Genomic DNA, 6,000 nt, shown 5'->3' with positions numbered 1-6,000 from the left:
ACAAAATTACATTACGTATTAACAAGGGCATAATTGCATACTGTTCCCACCACCAGAGCTCTGAATCCCCAGTCCCTCCATAGCAAACCACCTTGGTTCTCCCAACATTGCAGATATGGGTTAACTGTCATCTCTACAGCTGTCTACATTTGTACATAATCACCTTCCTTTTTTTTTTTTCCAGGTCCAATCCTTTCTTCCACTCCAAGCCACATATAACCTTGTTACTACATTCAAATATCTCTCCCCTTTTTGTCCTCTCTCTAGTACCTGACAGAGCTGGAGTTCAGAGCCCTCTTATCCTCTTCCTCCTGTCACTTCTCCACTGGGAGTATGGATCAAAGTTGTTTGGGGGCTTAAGAGTCTCTTTGCATAACCATTATGCTATCTACCCCACCTCATTATTTTTATTGATTTGTTTGTTTGCCTCCAGATTTATTGCTGGGGTTCAGTGCCCGCACTACGAATCCAGTACTCCTGGTGGCCATCTTTTTTTGCATTGTTGTTGTTGCTGTAATTGTTGTTGTTGTTGCTATTGCTGTTTGATAGGACACAGAGAAATTGAGAGAGCAGGGGGTAACGGGGGGCGGGAGGGGATAGAGATAGAAAGACACCTGCAGACCTGCTTCACGGCTTTTGAAGAGACCCCTCTGAACCAGGATCCTTGAGTCAATCCTTGGGTTTCATATTATGTACGCTTAACCCAGTGTGCTACTGTCTGGCCCTCTATTTTTAGTTTTTTAAAATGCATTTTTTTTTCCTGTAGTCACCAGGGTTTCACTCCAGGATGACTTTTTCAGATAGATAGATAGATAGATAGATAGATAGATAGATAGATAGATGGAGACAGAGAGGCAGAGAAGTAAGAGACCACAACACTGAAGCTTTCTTCAATGCAGTGGGGGTTGGGCTATTTTACAGTCCGTTTAAGATGTATTTATTTAATTAATTTATTTACCAAAGCACTTCTGAGCTCTGACTTGTGGTAGTTCTGAGGACTGAACCTGGAACCTCAGAGATTCAGGCATGAAAATCTTTTTTGCATAACAATTATGCTATCTTCCCAATCCTAAAAAGATGTAGTTTAATGGGACTAGGTGGTGGTGCATCTGGTTGAGTGCACATGTTACTATGCATAAGCACCAAAGTTCAAGCCCCGGTCCCCACATGCAGAAGAAAAGCTTTGCAAGTGGTGAAGCAGTGCTGCAGGTGTTTTTCTTCCCATTTTTTTTCTCTGCCTCCAGAGTTATTGTTGAGGCTGCACTGGCACAATAAATCCACTGTTCCTGGAGGCCATTTTTTTCATTTTGTTAAAAAATATTTTATTTACTTATTAATGAAAAAGATAGGAGAGAGAGAAAGAACCAGACATCACTCTGGTACATGTGCTGCCAGGGATTGAACTCAGGACCTCATGCTTGAGAGTCTAGTGCCTTAGCCACTGCACCACCTCCCGGACCACTTATTTTCATTTTTTTTAAAGGAATATTTATTTTCCCTTTTGTTTCCCTTGCTGTTTTATTGTTGTAGTTATTATTGTTGTTGATGTCGTCGTTGTTGGATAGGACAGAAATAGAGGAGGAAAAGACAGAGACGGGGAGAGATAGACACCTGCAGACCTGCTTTACTACCTGTGAAGCAGCTTCCCTGCAAGTGGGGAGCTGGGGGCTAGAACCGGGATCCTTATGCTGGTCCTTGCACTTTGTGCCATGTGTGCTTAACCTGCTGCGCTACCGCCCGACTCCCTTTAAAAAAATTTTTTTAAAAATAGGATAGGACAGAGAGAAATTGAGAGAGGAGGGGGAGATGAAGGAGGAAAGATAGACACCTGCAGACCTGCTTCAGCACCTGTGAAGTGACCCCCTTGCAGGTGGGGAGCCAGGGGCTCGAACCATGTCCTTATGCTGGTCCTTGTACTTCATACTATGTGCGCTTAACCTGGTGCCCAGCCCCCCTCTCTTCTTCTTTATCTACCCCTTTCCTCTCAATTTCTGTCTCTATCCAATAAATAAATAAAGATAACATTAAAAAGATGTAGTTTAACTACATGAGAGAGATTAGAGGGATAGGAAGAACATTACATGAGGCAGAAAGAAAGAAACACCAGGACATCAGTCTGGTATGTGCAGTGTAAGGAATTGACCAAGGAGCCCACAGACATGAGAGACTGATATTTACCAGTTGAGCCATCTGCCCTGCTATCCCTATAATGCTCTTTTCCGTTAATCCCACAGGATGGGTCTTTGGTTCCTGTGTCCTCCTTCAACAGGCAGCTGATGGCCTACCTGCCCAGCTACCTCTAGCACTGGGAAGTCTCACCAGCAGGCTCCAGTTGCCGGCAGGACATCTCAGTGCCTCACTACTAGGACTCAGCAAGAACACTCTGCCTGTCCTTGACATGATAATACCTCAGAGCCAACTGTGTTCTTCCCTGACAGCTTGAGTCACCTTGAACAGTGCCCACCTCTCCTCTGGCATAGGCTACAACTGTGTGGTGCCAGGGTGCTGGGATCAGTGGCCATCTGTCAGGAACAAGGCTCCAAGTGGGATCAGGGACACAGCCTGGAGCTAAGCTGGGGAGCATGGAGCTGGTGATGATTGTGATGGTGAGTGTGGGGGGTGGTGGGGAGAGGCCAAGAGGGGAGCAGGAGGGTGAGGTAAAGAGTAGAGGGGGGGGGGCTGGGTGGTAGTGCATCAAGTTAAGTGCACATAGTACAAAGTGCAAGGCTCCCCACCTGCAGGGAGGTTGCTTCACAAGCAGTGACACAGGTCTGCAGGTGTCTATTGTTCTCTTTCCCTCTCTTATCTTCCTCTCACCTCTCAATTTCTCACTGTCCTATCCCCCCTCCCCAGCATAGATCGTGGTCTGTATGGGTATAAAATTTTATTCACTGGGGTGGGGGAGACAGCATGATAGTTCTGCAAAAAGACCTTTATGCTTGAGGCTCTGAGGTCCCAGGTTTAATTACCCACACATAAGTCAAAATTGAGCACTACTCTGGTCTCTTTCTCATTCATATAAAGCAAAATATATTTTAAAGTTGCATTTATTTTTTAATATTCTTATTTTATTGATAGAGACAGAGAAATCAACAGCCAAAGAGGAGCTAGAAAGAGAAATACCGGGAGTCGGGCTGTAGCACAGCAGGTTAAGCGCAGGTGGCGCAAAGCACAAGGACCGGCATAAGGATCCCAGTTCGAGCCCCGGCTCCCCACCTGCAGGGGAGTCGCTTCACAGGCGGTGAGGCAGGTCTGCAGGTGTCTATCTTTCTCTCCTCCCCTCTGTCTTCCCCTCCTCTCTCCATTTCTCTCTGTCCAATCCAACAATCACAACAACAATAATAACTACAACAATAAAACAACAAGGGCAACAAAGGGAATAAATAAATAATAAAAATATTTTTAAAAATTTAAAAAAAGAAAAGAAAGAGAAATACCTGCAGCACTGCTTCACTTGTGAAACTTCCTCAGCCCTGAGGTGAGTCCTGGTACCACAGTACTGGAAGAAACACCTGTAATATGGTGTTTCTCCTTGAGTCTCCTTGTGTCTCTGTCCTCTGTCTCAATCTGAATTAAAAAAATGATGACTGGGAGTCAGGCAGTATCTCTGGTGGCTCAAAGTACAAGACCAGCAGAAGGATCCCGGTTCAAGCCCCCAGCTCCCCACCTGCAGGGGAGTCGCTTCACATGTGGTGAAGCAGATCTGCAGGTGTCTATCTTTCTCTCCCCCTCTGTCTTCCCCTCCTCTCCCCATTTCTCTCTGTCTTATCTAACAATGATGACATCATCATCAACAACAACAATAATAACTACAACAATAAAAAAACAAAGGCAACAAAAGGAAAAATAAATTAAAAAAAATTTTTTAAGTGATGACCAGGCAGGCAGGTGAAATCATGCCCACATACATATGTGGGAGGAGCTTGGCAGTATCTCACTTGATAGAGTACACAGATTACCATGCATGTAGACCTGGGTTCAAGATCCTGGTCCCTACCTGCAGGGGGAAAGCTTCATAAATGGTGGAGCAAGGCTGCAGGTGTTTGACCTTTTTCTCCTTATCTATCACTCAACTTTCATTAAAAGAGAGAGAGAGAGGATTGGGGACACAGCGTAATCGTGATGTAAAAGACTTTCATGACTGAAGCTCTGAGATCCAGGTTCAGTCCCCAAGCACCACCATAAAGCCAGGGGTGATCAGTACTCTGGTCTCTCTTTTTTTGTCTGTATCTTTCTGTCCATGTATTTCATTAAAATAAATAAAATATTAGAAAAGAAAAGAAAAAGATGATCACTGGGAATGGTGAAGTTATTCTTCCATGGTGGAGTACCTATTGAACCCCACTGATAACCCTGGTGGTTAAAAAAAAAAGGGAGTCAGGAGGTAGCGCAGCGGCTTAAGCACAGGTGGCACAAAGCACAAGGACCAGTGTAAGGATCCTGGTTCGAACCCCCAGCTCCCCACCTGCAGGGGAGTCACTTCTCAAACAGTGAAGCAGGTCTGCAGGTCTGTCTCTCTCCCCCTCTCTGTCTTCCCCTCCTCTCTCCATTTCTCTCTGTCCTATCCAACAATGACGACATCAATAACAACATTAATAACTACAACAATAAAAAAACAAGGGCAACAAAAAAGGGAATAAAAATAAGAATAAAAAATAATAAAAAAGCTTTAAAGAAAAGGATTATATTGGGGTGAGATATATTTGTAGAATGGCAGATTTACCTGCCTAAGGGCCCAGAGTTTCCTGGCACCACCATAAGTCAGAGCTGAACAGTGGTTTAGCCAATCTTTCTCTCCCCATCTCTTTTCTGCCTCTCTTTCTCATGAATATAGATTAAAAATATTAAAATTGAGATCACTATGGAAAAACAGAGAGCATATCCTTATCTGGATCTTACTCTCTTACTCTCCTCCACTGCATGAAACTCTGCAATGACATTTCAGTTCTCTACTTACCTTCTTATACTTTCCGTGTGTGTGTGTGTGTGTGTGTGTGTATGTGCTATGTCAGGGTTTTACATCTATACAATTCCACCACTCCTAACAGATTTTTAATTTTTTTTATCTTTACTTATTATTGGATAGAGACAGAGAGAGAAATTGAAAGGAGACAGAAAGGGAAGAGAGAAAGATAGATACCTGCAGACCTGCTTTACCATCACTCACTGAGGGGCTGAACCTAGGTCCTTGTGCTTAGTACATGTGTGCTTAATCAGGTGGACTACCACCTGACGCCCCAGACTTTTAAAAAAGTATTTCAATTATTTATTTATTAATGGGAAAGATAGAAGGAGAGAGACACAGAACCAGATATCACTTTGGTACATGTGCTGCTGGGGACTGAACTCAGGACTTCACGCTTGAGAGTCCACTGCTTTATCTACTGTACCACGTCCCGGACCACCCACATTTTTTAATTAAAAAATTTATTTATTTATTCCCTTTTGTTGCCCTTGTTGCTTTATTGTTGTAGTTATTCTTCTTGTCATTGTTGGATAGGACAGAGAGAAATGGAGAGAGGAGGGGAAGACAGAGAGGGGGAGCAAAAGATAAGACACCTGCAGACCTGCTTCACTGCTTGCGAAACGACTCCCCTGCAGGTGGATCATTACACGGGTCCTTGTGCTTTGCACCACGTTCACTTAACCCACTGCACTACCTCCTGACTCCCCTTTAACTTTTATTTATTTATGTTTTGTCTCCAGGGTTATTGCTGGGGCTTGGTGCCTGCACTGTGAATCCACTGCTCCTGGTGGCCATTTTTTCCCATTTTGTTGCCCTTGCTCGTTGTCCTTGTTGTTGTTGTTACCAGATAAGACAGAGAGAAATTGAGATGGGGGAAGGCAGAGAGAGGGAGACCTGTTTCACCGCTTGTGAAGCAACTTCCTACAGATGGGGAGCTGGGGGCTCAAACCAGGGTCCTTAGGCTGGTCCTTGTGCTTTGCACCATGTGCACTTAGCCCACTGTGCTACCGCCCAGCCCCTTCAGATTTTTTTTT

The sequence above is a fragment of the Erinaceus europaeus genome, chromosome 11 (genome assembly GCF_950295315.1).
Source record: "Erinaceus europaeus chromosome 11, mEriEur2.1, whole genome shotgun sequence".
NCBI classification, from domain to species: Eukaryota; Metazoa; Chordata; class Mammalia; order Eulipotyphla; family Erinaceidae; genus Erinaceus; species Erinaceus europaeus.
Note: the sequence above shows the minus strand (reverse complement) of the source record.